The sequence below is a fragment of the Corvus kubaryi genome, unplaced genomic scaffold, assembly GCF_017639235.1.
Source record: "Corvus kubaryi isolate FWS band 111438036 unplaced genomic scaffold, C.kubaryi_AGA036_p1.0 65017, whole genome shotgun sequence".
Classification (NCBI taxonomy): Eukaryota; Metazoa; Chordata; class Aves; order Passeriformes; family Corvidae; genus Corvus; species Corvus kubaryi.
The window spans coordinates 70,253-86,866 of NW_024581696.1; the positions used below are offsets into that span (position 1 = coordinate 70,253).

A 16,614-nucleotide genomic window follows, 5' to 3' on the forward strand; every position below is an offset into this window, starting at 1 on the left:
GGAGGTGCAGCACAGGCCTGATCCCCATAACCTCATAAGCCAGAAACTGCTACAAGATCAGGTCCACTACAAGTCACAAAATCTTTTTTTTATAAAAATGTCTCAATTATCCAGAAAATGTATTTTCATGATGAGGCTAAGGCACAGCATGAATGCCATTTCATGTAAAGCATACAATTAAATATGTGTGTGTGTAGATTATAAAACTGTTTGGGAAAAACAGCTCAAAGATAAACATCCAATGAGTTATTTGTCTGGTAAGATAGCCTGTGTTTATTCTCATTCCAGAGATCCCATGTCTGATCAAACCAGATTTATAACAAGACTTTTAAAATATATGTTATTTTTGGACCAAGAGAATAAAGTTTTCCCCTGCCATGATGCCTACAAAGGGAGCTGGCAATGCCAGGGAACACGATGTGCTGGGACTCCTGCTTATCACAGTTGTTCTCTTTTAGATCTCTTTTATTTCTTGTTTGTTTGTCTCTGTCTCTCTCTTGTCCTACATTTAGATATTAAGCTTCTTGGACAGAATGTGATTTGGCATTTATTTTTCCAACAGATTTATTCCAGAGGAGTTCTCGATTTGGGACCAATTGATGATGATAATAGATATTGAGTGTAAGTCACAAAAGAGAGCTCCATAGCTGAGCTTGATGCAAAGAGTGCAACATTAGGAAAGGTTTGGGAAAAAGGACAGATTTCACAGAATCTTGTTCAGTTCCTCTTTCAGTCTCTAATTCTGGATTTCAGGGAAGAGGTGACCACACACAGCCAGCAGAGTTTCCTCCTGGTAATACCTCTGTGAGAAATTAGCCATCCCCGGACACAGCAGGGAGCATTGGGCAACACGTTTATATTTCATGTGACTTTCCTGTGAGTCACATCTCCTTTTGTCACCAGAGCATCCCATCCCACCTCATCTCAGCGCTCTCTTTCTGAGAATGGACTCATCACTTCTAGGTTTCTTTTCCCTTGGCAAGATTCTCCTTCCCTTCACCTGATGCCAGTCCTGGCTTCTTCCTTGGCACCACTGTGGCACATTTATGCATTTGCAGAGCCCAAGTGTACCATTGGAACAGAGTCCTGCACAGAGGTAGGAGGAAGAGGTAGGTTAGAGTGGCACCATTCCCGGAAGACCAGCAGGAGATGGAAAATGTCCATGAACTCACTGCTGTTTTCAGGCAGACTAAATTCTACCTATGTTCTCGTGCCTAATGTTGTCCACAGATATTCTGGACCTTCGGGGTTGCCAAACCAATAGGAAACTAAAGCTGCAGTAGGAGAAGTAGATGGAATACAGCTGTTGGAGGATACATGAGCCTGTGTCCTTCACAGTCATGGAACTTACTGGTGCAGCCATGTTTTTTTATGTTCTGACAGTTCTGAAAACAAGCAGAAAACTTTTTTGTGAAGAAAATTTTGAGTGCATTCAAAACAATCTGTCTTTAAAAAGTGTGTGAACTGAAAAGCTGTCAGTACCTTCCGGGGTTAAATGGGAAATTGAATTTAATTTTTGTTCATTTAATTGGTTTTGTTAATTCAATTTTATTTAAGCTTGAAATTAAAAAAAAAAAATCAGTGTTTAAAACTATTAATGAAAAATGAAGATATTTCCTTCTGAAAACTTGAAAACTAAACAGTTAAATGTTTTATAGTTTGAGAGGGGTATTTTAAACATCTAGATTTTGCAGCAACTTACACTGAGCTGAGTAACATTTTGGTTGATGAGAAATGAGATTTTGGTGAAATCTTTGCTTTAACACTTCGAGCAGCTCTAGGCATCAATCTTGTCTCTCCTCCCTTCCTGAATATACTAAGATACTAGCAAAGACAGGACATGGCTTCACTCAAGACAAGGGCTGTACTATTCTTTGGTCCTAAGCTGACCTTCACAAGTAGAAGAAAAGCGTCATCATCTGTTACTTGGAAATTTTAACTTTTTAAGGGGTTATAATATGAAAGTGTCCATACTGCTGCCAGGAAGACAAAGGGTCTGAGGAAAAAGGGAATCTGTATTCTCTGAATTAGATGGGACAGTGTGTGGCTGATATTCCCGAGAAGTGCAGTTAAAGTGCTGGAAGCAAGGTTAATAGTTGGACCTTTACTTGGAAGTAGGCCAGTAGAAAAGATATAAACGACCACATAGAGTGGAAGGTGAGCAATTAAAATTTCTTTAGAACATGAAGGCTGCTGGTCCTTCTCCAGGATATCAGGGTCAAGTCCAGGTTCACACTCACTGTTGGGCTGTACCTCACTGTGTAAGTCACAAACTCATTTGGAGAAGTCATTCAGTGAAATAATTTGCCATTCACCTAGGATGACCCATGGATGTCCTGGGATGTCCAAGAATGCAATATTATTTCTTTAATAAGAGGGAAGAGGCACTGAACCAACAGAGAGACATGTTTGATGCATGTGCTTCTCATGTGCAATTCATATGTGATCTGTTAAAACCATGAAATATGGGACAAAATGAACCCATGTGTCTGGAAAGCAGAGTCAGTGTCTGACAGACCTCAGTTGTGACTTGAACAATAGAGAACTTTAGCTGTGGTGCGTCTGTGGTGCATCTCTACTCCCAGTGCTCTACTGGTTTGTTTTTATTATTTTTTTCACTGCACACAAAACTGAGGGGTTCTTTTCCATTTGCAGACTGAGGAGAACTTCTGTTGGAATGTGTGGTTTCAAGTAGTTTAAAGAAAGAGTTTCTTTAACACCTTTCCCACTCCTTCTTGCTGCTGAATGTTTTATGTTACCTTGATATCATAAAGATCCTGTGACTACAATCTTTTGATTATACCTACTACAGATTGTAAGCTCTCATCGTGATGTGATAATATTTGGCAAGTGGTGACTTGTAAGGGTGCAGTTTTGAGTAAATAAAAAGAATTCTGGGCAAGATTCAGCCTTCAGGAGAGCAGAGCTGTCTCTCTGCAGTGGTTATAGTGACAAATGTAAAACATTTGTACAAAGGGAATAGATTAGTCACCAGCTGGTATTATAAGCCTTTCACATTATTTAATGACCAGAGTGGGCTTTAGGCAGCCAAGCAGGAGACTGTATGGCCCCTAAGTGCCTCTTACAGCCTAGTAAAACCAGGGCACGATCTTACCCTCTCTTATCTCTAATGCTACTTGTGAAACAAAACATGCTGGTATTTGGCTTGCTAACCATAGATGCAAACCACCGGAGGGCTTAAGGGTGTTTCATTAGATCTCCATTAAAAATGAACAATCCGTTTTTAAAAAATAGTCAGAATCCACAGAGCAAAGCATCACAGTATAAAACTACCCAGTCCTCTTTGCCTTTCCCGTGAATATATGTGTGTTTTGCTCTTAATTTGTGACCCTTGCAACTTTTGGGAGTGGCAGAATACTTTTATTGATTTATCCATGTATTTAAATGGAGTTTTTACAACCCTGCACAGATCTGGGCACAGGCTTGTGAAAGAGAGCTAGCAAAGGCTCGGGCCTGGTGGTGTTTTGTTCTGCTTTTAGGTGCAATTTTATCCATTGCTCTGCAGCTGCACGTTCCTCTTGTAACAGCCAGGCTCTCCAGACCATGTGCCTGGGAGAGTTTGCAAGTTGCCAGGCTAGCTAGAGATGATTGTGTCTGGCAGAATGTCTGTATGGGATTGGTGCTAAAGGCAAAGCATGTGCAGTGCTATCGAATGCTGCTGGAAACGGGAGACCTGGCTGGAGCCTCACGCCATTCATGATCCAAGGGATGGTGGTTCTGAAGTGACAGTCAGCTTGATAGTGGTTTTAAAGTATTTTCCCTTAGAAGAGACAAGTCTGGTGCATATCTAAAGCAAACTCTAAGAGAATTTAAGACAGATGAACTTTGGAGGTTTGGTTTGGGGTTTTTTTTTGGCTTGAGATTATTGAGGCAAATATGAGGGTGGTTAAATCTGAAAGCTTCTCTGATCTGTGTTAACACCACCTACTAGTGAGATATCTACATGTAGCTGCCAAAGACAGGTCCCTACCACCATGACTAAAAGGAAAATAGGCAAATACTAAGATGTATTGGGAGATCAACAAAGAGTTTTTGGAGTCTACACTCATCAGGAAGAAGATGAAATGCTAGTGAGATGCTCTACATAGTGTCATTGAGACCTTGGGGAAACAAGTGGCAGCAAGCTGAAGTCATCAGGGAACCAAATTCAAAGCAGTGGTTTGATACAGCACCCATGTTCAGCACAGGGATCTTCAGCCTTGCTCATTCAACAGCCTCAAACTAATTAGAAAGTTTCTTGCCTTAATAAGCTCCACTTTCACACGCTGCTCTGTCTCAGTCACAGGGCTTGTCATTGTCAGAAAAAAGGGGCCATATTCTGCAAATATTTACAATTACTCTGCTCTCCCAAGCTGTCTTTGGAAAGCAGGTAAATACCAAAGTTCATGAACATTTGTAGTGTTGGGATCTTAACATGGAGTGACTGAAACCATTTTCTTTTTAGCTGTCTGTTTCATCAACATGAGTTGAGAATTCAAGATCTCAAAATACTTGGCAAGCAGATAGCTTCAGCATCCGTGGGCATAACCTGACTTAAACATACTGAAAAACTTTGTTTGATCTTTAGTCTCTAAGGTGCTATTTGTTTATGTATAGACAAATCCACATTTTGAAATGAAAAAGTTGGTTGTACTAAGAAAAAAACTAGGGATTATGGTGCCTAAGTGTGTTATCACCGTATTTAACTCCACGTGGCCTTTCTAATTACCATTTCCCTGGTTAGGGACGCCTGTTGCTGGGGGAAGGAGCAGGATGTGCTGTGAGCTCTCTCGCCCAGCGCTGGGCCAGGGGCTCGTGCCGGTGGCCGAACGTGCTGGCTTTGCACGGCACTGCTGATGAAGTGAGCGTGTGCTGCTGGCTCTGAAGTGAAAACAATCACTCTGAAATCGCAGGGCTTCCTTAGAAATGTAAAAAAATGGGGTGGGAGCATAAGTTAATTGTGCTTTTACACACTGTTATACTTGTCAGTGTGCCAGGCTCTACATTTCTTCCAAGGGCGAAATGAAAACTCCAAATTCATGTGGTTATGAAACAATTTCAGTATGAGCACTCAGCAAAGAATTATAAAGTGGGAAAGATACAGTCCTGTGTCACAGCTGGTTGAGAAGGGTCTGCATTGATCAAGGCTTCTTCCAGCTTGGAGGAGTCTTTTGAAGTGTATTGAGACCATTCTCTGTCTGTATGTTGAATGTATATAAGGTCCTACAGAAAAGCTGATTTGTTATGACATTGCTCTGATCAGGAGATGAGGCAACTAGCAGAAGGCAGCACCATCATTCCAATAAAACTTGTTTCTCTGCAGCTGGAGATTTAGGATATCAGTCTGTTTTGCCCTGATTTACACCACGATAAATTCATACATTGGAAACTGGGCATGGCAAGAAATCACAGGTACTGCAGGGGACTTCTAGAGAAATAATGATCTCAGTAGGAGACAAAACAAGGACCAAACACCATTTTCTCTGCTGGAGTAGTGGAGCTTGAGGTACCTGAAGTCCTCTGTAAGCTAAGCTGGGGTCAGGCCCTCTTGGTTTTAGTCCTGAAACCGAGGGAGTGAGGCACCATTTTAAAATCACAGTATAAACCCTTGTGGTTTTGTTCTGAGCCTCATGTACTTCATAGAGGCTGGATTTCCAAGGTCATTTGCATCACCAAGAAGGGAGAACAGTCTCACATGAGTATCTCATTGGACAAATAGCATTTTGGTCATTTTTGTTATTTGAGTCAAGGGAGAAAAAAATGCAGAAGGAGGGGGTCAAAATATCCCGAGGCTAAATCCAAACTGGAGCAAATCCATATTAAAAAAAGGAGTGTTCCTGAAATTATCACATGCAAATCTACTCTGTTCACTACATAAACTCAAATCCTTAAAGCTGTGTTGTAGCCTAACTCTCACTTGGATTTTTAACTCCCATTGATAACACCATGTGCTAATTCAGGCACCCAGGTTTCCGTGTACTGTTCTTACCATGAAGAACAGTTGGTCTTGAGGGAAAACATTTACATAGATGACAGCTATTTTCAGGAAAATGAAAAGTACTGGGTGGAAAAGGGGGTTTTGACATTGTGTGAAATATGGGGTTTACACACAGTAGTTTTTGCTATGTGTATATAAATTGGTGATTTACCATATATTGATTCACACACCATTTGTAAGTGTCTAATTTATTTATTTATAGAGATGTATGAAAACCATGGGTTGAAAAGCAGTTTGCATAACATCTGGTATGTCAACAATGTAACCTTTCAATTTACTTGTTGGTAAAAATGTCAATATAATGAACCTGAACTCAGCATTGGTTTACACAAATTTCCTGGCAGACAAAGCAGTAATGATTTGCATGTCAGTGTAAGTGACATGTGCCCTCCAGTTTTAAGTAGTTTACACAGCTAAGAGGGATAAAAAGGGTAGAGCACAGGGCTGGTTCCTCACGTAGTTAGGCTGGCAGGAAAAATCTCGTGTATTTGTGTGGCGTGAAATATTTAATCTCATTTTGACTTCTGATTTTTCAAATGTTTTCTGAGTTTTTTCTGAGTTTTCATTGAATCTGCTTTGGGTTTTTTGTTTGTTTTTTTTGTTTGTTTGTTTGTTTGTTTGATACACGTAAAAAAAGATAAGAGAAAAAAGACCTTAAGTTGGTTTCAAGTACTTTCATAATTTATGTATGTTCTACACACAAAGATGTACTGGGATGTGATAGAGGAATCCAATGGATTCCATAATGCTCTTAATAAGATGCCAACAGGAATGACAGCAATAATACATTGTTTACACCTTTTGTATTACTGCCTGTACAAGATGAGTCATAGAAATCACATCACTTTCTTTTTCACTCTGTGACTCACTGCCCAGCAATTTTGAAGCAGAAAAATAATAAGTGCTGTTGATATTGAATAGTAAAGAACCTCGCTTAAGTGTGGAATCAAAGTCCATGGATGGTATCAGGTGTTCCTCTTTATTTTAGGGAGTGCAGGTTTGCCCAGAGAAGACATTGCCCAGCTCCTCTCAACAAATTACCTGTGTGAAAAGGCAGCAGACTTGGTCTTAGGAAAGTGCTGGTTATCTCCTTCCTCCTCTCCTGCCCTGGCTCTCCGTCCCAAAGGTCTGCTTTGAGATTTGAATTTCCATCAAGTTACCAAAAAACAAACAAAAAAAAAGGTGGAAGAGGGAAGGAGACACTTACTTGAACACTTGGTGTGTGATTTTTCTTCTTCCTTTCTTTTGTGTTTAGTTTTACAGCTCCAGATGCTATCTGCTTCCCATTTTTCTGCCCACACTATCCGGTTTGGATCTGACTTGGGGGGTGTATGTGAGAGGGAGAGGGTCACAGGGAAAGCTTTGTGCATCTGTCATTATCTGATAGCTTAAAAAAAAATTAAACCATATATAGGCCCACACTCAAAGCTAAGAAAAGGAAACTTACCAGCTTTTCCACAACTTGATTTCTTTTCTGTTGTCAAAGATTTCTCGTATCTCGATGAATACACAGCCTGAGCCAATGCCAGCTGCTTGTAAGAGCTCCTAAAGTTTTTTCAATCTTTCTATTCTAGTCACTGAATACATTTTCTGTTTATCCATCATTAATATTTCCTTTATACGGATTTAAAAAAATACTGTGGAATGATATTTTACTTTTATTCCAGTTGGCCAAACTCCATCGTGGCAGCCTGCAGCAGATCCAGTAGCCCTGGGTGAGATGTGAGCCCCGGCCCCTGCAGCTCCTGAGTGGAAGTTGCTGCTGGAGCAGAGCTCCCCCTGACTCCCTCAAACCAAGTTTTGCTTAAGGAAACACAGGCCAGAAAGGATCTGCAGTGAATCCAACAGGGATGTGCACCACAGTGCCTGGCATGCAAACCTTGCAGTGGGGCACCTTTTCTCTGCAATCTAGCCACATCCTGAGATACTCACAGATTTCACAGGATTCGATGATCTGACTTTTAAAAATTGCTTTATTAAAAATTTATTAACTCTTTGTGTGACACTTCTGATTACCTATTTAGGCAGAGTTTTTAATTAATACATGACAAGCTTTAGGCAAATGCTTTTTTTTGGCGGGAGCTTTTTAGCAAAATGAACAAATTCAGTGTCCTGTCTGGCAGATAAGATGCACCTGAAAGTATAGGTGAGAGAACCTCTAAAAAAGTTCTGGGGAACAAAGGGAATGCTGGGGAATATTGGGCAGGGCAAGGCAGATCAGGATAAGGCTGAGAAAAAATGTATGCATTTATACAGAGGTAATACTTAAAAGATCACTAGTTACACAAAGGTAGCACAGCTAAGGACTTTATTGGCTGCTGGGCATTATTTTCATGTACCTAATAACAAAACCTCTATAAATATCCAAACGGCGCTGAATTTTTTATATCTGTTTATTTATTTGCATGGGACTCCTGCAGCGTTTTCCCTCCAGCTGTGTCGACTCAGGACCCCATCTAGCTGGGACTCTGTGTAACATTCCACACAACACAGCATTATTTAGAGTCCCGGGCACACTTCCCACCAGATAAAAATCAAACTGAGTTCTCACAGGTCATGTTGCTGGCCTGGCTGGTACAGTCCTCAAAAGGTCTTTCCCCTTTCCCCCTTTTGTTGGGCAGTTGCCCCTTTTTTCATCATTTGTATTGGAAAGAGGACATGACTGAGTTGAAGCTGAAATCCCATTGAGTTTCTTTGCTGTGCAGCCAAAACCTGCTCAGCCCTCTTTCCCTCTCCTGTATTTTCGCTGTAATGTTAACTTTCTCTGCTCCTTGTTTACACAGATGGAGGCAACACGTTCGATTGCAAAACCAAAAGCACACACAACTGCATCTCCAAACCTTCGGTGCATACAAGTGGCCTGCTCCCCCTGACCTCCCATTTCTCAGCTTTAGATTAAATCCCAGATTTCAGCTTCTCAACCTCAGGCTCCTGGAAAGGCATGAAGCCCTTGAGCCTTTGAAAGATGTGAGCCACTTGACCACTCTTCTTCATTTTAATGCTTGTTTATCTTTTCTACTTTTTCATGCTCTGGACTATTAACAAGACAAGAAAGTGCTTTTCAGGCTGCACAAACACTGTCATGTCAGCTGAGCTCTCCTGATGCACAGGCTGCAGTTGCCAATGTGTGCACACCAGATGGGTTTCTGGGGGATACTGGGCCCAGCATTCAAACCCCATCAGCACATGATCATCCATGGAGAACAGAGCTGCTTGCATTTGTGTTTCCAGCAGTGCATGAAGACTGAAAGCAACGCCACTGATTAATGTGCATTGGGAAGGAAAGGCCCAGTAGCCACCTCCAAACGCCCTGAGAGACACCTTGTGCCGTAAAGGAAAGAGGAGTGACTAGGGGAGAGTTTGACCTGACTGGAAGTGGGGTGGGCAAGAGAGTAACAACAAAAAAAAAGTTTAGGGCAACAGTTCAGAGAAGAGGCTCAGGGTCGAGTTTCATTTTAAGGTTCTGATTTATCTGAGTTGAGCATGGCATCAGCTGAAATTCAGAACGAAACTAGGACACAAACTTAATTGCAAAACCAGCTGAAACCACAGGATGCAGTCACAGAAAATTCTCACTCGTTTGAGGCTGGCATAGGGTTTCACGGAGCTTCAGCAGGAGGTTTTGGGGGCCCCAAAATAGATTCAGGGAGTTAAAATTCAGTTGCTTTCCCAAATTCAGCCCTGGCCTAGCAGAAGTGGAGAAGGGGATGATTAGAGAGTATCCACGCAAGTAGGAGTGATGGCTGGCTAGCACATTGCTTGTCCACCTAACAGTGAGATTTGCAGGGGTTATGTTGTAACTGTTGGTGTAAACAGACATGGTCATCCTAAAATATCTCCATCCAACGCCGTGGCCATGAGTGACACAGAAAACCGAAGGTCAACAGCTGTTTCTCTTGCAAAAAAGAGTGAACCAAGAACCTCAGACCTGTGGAGACTGGCCAGCCACAGCTCTCACGCTGCTCTTCTAATTGTCAACTGCCGATGGCCGATTCCTGGAAATAACCAGGGAGAGAAAGGCCTGTGCCTGACATGAACAGACTTGTGGTTTCACTGAAAAGCCAACACAACAGCCCAAAGCCAGTCATTCCAGCAGCATCGCTCCTTCGCCTGACACCGTCTCTCTGCTGCTCCCTGAGAGAATATTTTCTGCTACAGACATTTATCCCACTTCAGATTTCACTCCTCCTGCCACTATTCTGGTTTTGTCTAGAAAGGCAGACTTTGTCTGGCTCTCAGCAGCCTGAAGTGCATTTTTTCCTATACTGGATTCAGACAGGAATCCTGTGGGATGGGTCAAGGCCCAGGAAGGTGTTGCACAGAGACTCCTTCACATGGGTGCTCTCCCGGAACTATTGGGGAGTTCCTCCGCCTTGCTGTGACACCCTCATTCCACAGGGGATGGATCTGCAGGGGAGGAGCTGCAGAGTTTTTAGCTCTTCATCGTATTTTGGAAAGCAAAAAATATTTGAGATATGGGAGACATGTTGCCTTCAGCTCTAAACTGTGCTTTCCTTGGTTATCTAAAGGCATGGGAACTTCGTGAGGCCTGATCCTGTGCACACTGGCGGAAGCTGAGGATCTGAAGCAAAGCCTGTTTATTCCAGAACAGCAGCTCCTGTTAAGCTGAGTGGGGTTTTGGGCAGCAGAGAGGTGAATCTCATTTCTGGGATAGGTGAGCTGTTGAAACATGCAGGATTTTCTGCTGCCTTTGGCATTTGGAGTTAATGGGTTTGAAACTTCTTTTCACTTCTGCTTTTTGTGTGCATGCTTGGTGTGATGCACTTATGGTGTGGAGTTTTGCAATCGGGAGATTTCCCCATCAGTTTGGGTTTGTTTCTCTGATTTTTACAAGGGATGAACAGGCTCTCGCTTCAGGGCAAAGCAGACAGTAGTATATCAGGGCAGGGAAATCCAAGAAAAATAGTATCTGAATACTATTTGTCTTGCAAGCACATGTAGGCGTTTATTATTTCTGAGGGCTCTCTTGTCAGTCAGACATTGAACAATCATGACATCTGTTGTAAGTTACTTTCCCCCAGAGTCTCTTCACACAGTTTGGAGTTTGCTTTTTCAAATCCACCACAAATAAAGCCCAGAATTATCTCCCTGTCCCCACAAAGGCAAGTGGGAACCTCCTGGGGAAATGCTGCAGACTGCAAGGAGGTAGAGAGGTTTAGCAGAGGGGGCTGTTTGGGTCCTCTCTGCCTTACCATGGATTGAGCAATGAACCCCCCAGTTCACACCATCAGGCCCCTGAGGCCCACAGGAGATGATACAATGGTCATTTCATAAAAAAAATAACAAAGACCAAGTGCAAAAGCTGACCTACAGCTCCAAACTTTCAGAGCCATTATCCTGCACTGTGTCGGGGATCCCTGTGTTGGTGTTCACAGGTTTGCATGTTGTTGGTGCCTCCCACACTGCTGCTGGGAGCTGGGAAGGCCACAGCCAAGTCAGCTTTCCCTTTCAGCCCATCTGCCTGTATCGGGGAAGAAATACTGTCTGTTTGTTTAGGTGAGATATTAGTCTGCCCCCGGAGCTCCAGGTCACTGTAAATGTAACACAAGCCCTATTTCCTGTTAGGAAAGGGGAAAAAATATGCCTGTGAATTGTCTCTGATGTGCTGCCAATTGTCAGGGAAGATTCAATTTGGTGGAGAATTACTGTGCTCTTAAAGAGTTGCACCGGTGACGGAGATTTAGGGCAGCTGCTCCTTCCAGAAATGGGAGATTTTTCTTTGATTTTCACAAAACCAGGATTGTGACTTGTAGCAAGTTGCCCACTCCACATGGCATGAATGGCTTGGAGGGGAGGCTGAAAGAGTGGCTCAGGTTAATGGCACCATGGTGGGACAAGAAGGGGACACCTGTGCATGGCTGAAGGAGGGCTGGGCAGAGATTTGGGGTGAGGCTGGCAGGTGCTGGGGTAAAGCTTTCTGTCAGTGTTGCACTATGGTAAAGGAGAAATGGTGTTTTCTTGCCACCTAGCCAAAAAGCCAGACCAAAAGAGACAAGAATTTGCTCTGTGTGTGTGATGCACACATGTGTTCACTGCTAATCCAATAAAGCAAATATGTGACCTGTGGAATGACCCAAAGCTGTTACAATAAATAATGCTACAGATCACTCATATATTTCTCTTTCTTTTGCATCTGTTGAACCTTCCACAAAAGAGAACATCTAAATCATGTTAGCCTTAGTGACAGAGTAATTGTTAACTAAAATCTGTATAATCCATAAAAATAACCCTAAAGAGATTTAATATTTATTCATTTTACTACTGCAGCAAATAATAGTTTGGTTGGCCAGAGACCAGGATAAATGCAGAAAAGCAATTTTAAGGGATATAAGGCATGCATTTTTGCCATTTGGTTCCCCCTCCTAGTTGTTTTTACAGAGCTAGAGCAGCAACTGGGTGGGAGTGAGCTGAGGGCCAACACTCTGTTTCTCTCTGCAGTGCTTGCAGGTAACAGCTCACTGTGGCCACTATCTCCCAATCTCCAGGCACTCTCCCTGGTACTGTCTGGGTACCACTGAATCAGCCAGGGCACGCCCAGCATCAGCAAAATTATCCTCCCTGCGGTCCTTGGAAATGGGGTAACTCCTGTGCTACAGTCCAGGCTTCCAGGCAATCTGTGGAGGTGGAACATGTTCTCTCCAGCCGTTTTTAAAATTCATCAAGGTTTTTCCTGGAGCGCTGGAGCTCGGCAGGGCGGCTGAGCCCGAGCCCGTCTGCGGCTGGGTTGCAGTGCGGTCGTACACATTCCCAGGGCTGCGCCGTGGGGACATTCCCAGCCCTTCCACTTTGTCCAGAGGTTCCTTCCTCTGTGGAAAACACAGAAACTGCTCCAGGTATAAATAAAGATTTTTGTTCTCCTTCTTCTACTGTGCCTCTGTGTTTCAGAGTAATGCTGTTGGAGCAAAAAATTTAAAATGCAACGTCTTGTTCCATGAAATGCTGCTTAGCAGAGACACGGGGTCAAAAGCCAGTGCTGCAGCCTAAACCAGGGCTTGTGGCTTCTCTGTCAGCTGCTGCAGTCCCTGCATGGGACCAGTCTCTCTCCCTGCCCCTCTCAAACACTTGCTGAACCCATCCTGATAGAGCTGATTAGTTGATTATTTCTCTCCTGCTCCTTTCAGCCTTTCTTTGGCTGCCTCCTAAATATCTCCCTGCATTCCTCATGCTTCCCCTCTTTGCATGTCTGCAACCACAAACATATGTAATAATAACTGTATTTTATATCTGTACACTAACATTGAGGGAAATAAGTGATTTGTAGTTTTGCACTAAATGAAGGTAGAAGGGTATTAACAAGAAGCAAAGTGTTAGGAAAACCCCCTCTTTCCATCTGCCTTGCCTGTATCCAGAAATTTCCTTTAGAGATTGCTTCTTCTTTCCAGTCATCCTAAATCCTATTAATCCCTTTTTTTATTTTTTAGTCAATTGAAAAAAAATGCCATTATTGCTAAGGAAGTTTGAGATCTACTTAGAAAGGGTAAAATGGATTTAATCTGGTGCTTGTGTGTAAATACATTTTAAGCTTCTTGGTCTGTCTGCACCAAAGATGTCAAAACGTAATCCTTTAAAGCCAACGGAAGTGATAGATCCTTTAATAGACTTTCTAGCCTACTGCTCTAAAATACTTCCTACATTGAAAAATATATGTTCACAGGAGACCAGTATTGTTTAGGACATAGGTGGGCATATCTGAAATACCCAGGCAAAAAGCGCCTGCTACTACAGTGCCTTGAACTGTTGGGAAGAATAGCTATTACTCACTAAATCTAGTATCCAGTTCCTGGGGAAAAGACCTTTTCTCCTGAAAACACCTGCAGGATAAAGTTTATTCCCCTTTTGTCAATCTGAGTAACAAAGTAAGGATGCTATAACAAATGATGGCAGGGGCTGAAAAAGATGTAAGAGGATGGAAAAGAAATCATTAATTCACTGCACCAGCTCTGATAATAGCCAGCAGATCCCAGACTGCCAACACATCTCTTTTATCCGTGGGTTTATCTCCTCTTGGGCGCTGTTTGTTTTGTTTGGGGTTTTTTTGGGTTTGTTTGGTTTCAGTTCTTTTCTTTCCAGCATCTCTGAATCTTGTCCCCTCTGTGAAAAGCCCCAGATACACAAGAGTGCCCATCTTTATCTCCTGCAAAAGTGTTTCCTAAAATTCTGCCTCTGCTCCTGCCCTGGCTGCGATGGGCTGGGGCTCCATTGGTAGCCCAGGGAAAACAGCTTAACAAGGTTACCACAGTGTCACTCTGAAAGTAGCCAGCAACTCTTTGCAGTTTATTATTCATGCTGTTAAGTATGACCTGGAAATTTGTATCTTTGTATAACCAGATGTCAGTTCCTTCAATTCCTACAAAGCCACTCTTTTTCTCCCCTTCCCCCTCCCTCACTGGCTATCCAGAGATGTGAAAAACGAACAACGTGAGTTCATGCTCCTGACAAGATGATTACTGTCAGGAATATACAAGCTGTGGTTTTTCCTTTCTGCATCTTGAAAGTGAAGAAAAAAGGCCTTTGATTTATCTAGAGTTCTGTTATTCTTTTTTTCGTCTTTGAGCTAGTAAAAGGTGTCATTATATTATCACACTTGTGTCCCTTCCATGTTTATCCTGGCCCATATTCCACTCTGCAACAACAAGAACATAAAACATCCCATGAGAAACTCTAGGTTAAGTTTATTTGACTTATTTTTTTTAACCTATGTTGTAATCAGGATTGTTTTGCTAACTTAGTTCACCGAGGTAGTTTTTGGTAAAGGCTAAGATTTGCTTAAGTGGCCAGAAAGAAAATACATATGACTGGTTTATGCCTTGCCACCCTGAATTGTAATGTTTTGTTTATTATGACTTTGGGCATGTTTTATTGGTGAGTGGAGAGGTCACAGCCTCACATTTGAAACTTGTATTTGTGCTTTACAGGTTCTGGGATTTGAAACCACAGGCAGTCACTGAACTTTTTGACTGCCTTAGGTAGCTGTGACCAAGTGGCCAGACCAGGTCCTCTCCTCTGCGGTCACCCTGCTGGGAGCAAAATGTGACATTGGCTTGGGACAGGAGGTCTCCTGAGGAGCACATGAGGCTGAAATAGCCCCACTGCAGTGTACTCTGCTCTCCTCATTCCCAGCCTCTTGTCATTTTTAATGTTCTTAAATCCTAAGCTTTCTAGTCAGTCTGTTCTTTTGGAAATAAATGTTTTTGAAAAGAAATATATGTTCATACCCCATGTAGAAAATATGGCAAAGGTACGCCCAACTTCTGTAGTGGTGGATCCAGTTATAACAACTCAGTAGAAAAGATTCTTCATTCTACAAATGGAAAAATGGTTTTGGGATGTTTCCAATGCCTTGTACTTCCAAAGAATCCAGTGGTGGAACAAAGGTGCCTTCACTTCAAGGGTTTTAGCCTCCGATTGCTCAGTGAGAGCAGTAGCGTTGCCAGGTAACACCTGGAGATGTGGCAAGCGTGGAACGATCTGAGGCAAATTTGCTTTAAATCTGTTTAAAGTAAGAGGCAAATTTTTCCATATAAAGGATTCAGTGGAGTGGGGGATGTTAAGGTGTGTGCAGAACAGCCACATGCTAATTGTTGTGCTGTTTGATTTACAAGCTGAGCAATTATGGTGTAACACAAACATGTGGACTCACTGATCTTAAAGGTCTTTTCCAGCTTAAACCACTCCATGATTCCACATTTCTACTGCAGTCAGTGGCCTTGCAGCATTCCCCTCTGGATGCTCAGTGTGCAGATTGTTTACTGCCAGATATTTCATGTCCAGCCTGTGCCAGGGGTGTTCAAAATGAGCTCAGTCTGAGGTCCCCATCCCTGGAGGTGTCAAGGCCAGGCTGGATGGAGCTTGGAGCACCCTGGTCTAGTGGAAGGTGTCCCTGCCAGGGGGGATTGGAGTGAAAAGATCTTTAAGGTCCCTTCCAACCCAAACCATTCTATGATTCTTCCATTCTTCACATACACTGCGTGTCCATGGCAGATGCCAAATTCAAAGCAGCATCTGAGAAAAAATGAGTTCTCACCAACCTGATGGACTGTACCTGTTTGATAGTGGGGAAAACTGAGGTCCAGAGAATTCATTGACTGCATTATGCCCACAGGAACTCCCAGACTGATGGTTTTCTGCCACTCTCTCCTAAATCCTATTAATCTGATGGCATTTTATGCCACTAATACTAATGGTACCAAAGTTCATGCAGCTATTCCCTCACAAAACAAATATTGCAGTGAAACTACTATAACAGCCCACCCCTGCTGACCACCATCAACTGGTAAATTGCCTTAAATATTTCTAAATTCAGTATGTTCAGTTTCATCCCTCTGTTTGAAGACTCCTTCTATGAATTACATTTTTTTCCAGGCTTTGGTGGGATAGTTAAAAGAGCTGAATTAGTCTGTAGATTCACCCTGGGGAGATCCTTGTTCAGTTCTCACCTCCAGTTGTTTTGTTCTAGGTAACATGAATAAGCTACTGAGGATCAGCCTTTTGACCTCTTTTTGTGTCTTGAAAAGAGTAAACAAAGTGAAATTTTCCTGCTTAAACTGAATGATGTCTTCAAATGTACAACTAATATGTCATAAATACAATGAAAA

At 42.5% G+C, this 16,614-nt stretch overlaps 1 long non-coding RNA gene across 17 annotated transcripts in view; it reads left to right on the top strand.

Annotated features, from left to right (window-relative positions):
* LOC121672863 overlaps positions 1 to 15,900 on the top strand; it is an 84,148-nt gene extending 68,248 nt beyond the window's left edge. For 13 of the 17 annotated variants that reach the window (XR_006019032.1, XR_006019031.1, XR_006019033.1 and 10 more), the window contains one exon: positions 7,666 to 7,994. This is a non-coding gene — a long non-coding RNA (uncharacterized LOC121672863). The other 4 variants (XR_006019040.1, XR_006019035.1, XR_006019041.1 and 1 more) reach the window with 4 other exon arrangements.
* Positions 15,901 to 16,614: the final 714 nt, after the last annotated feature.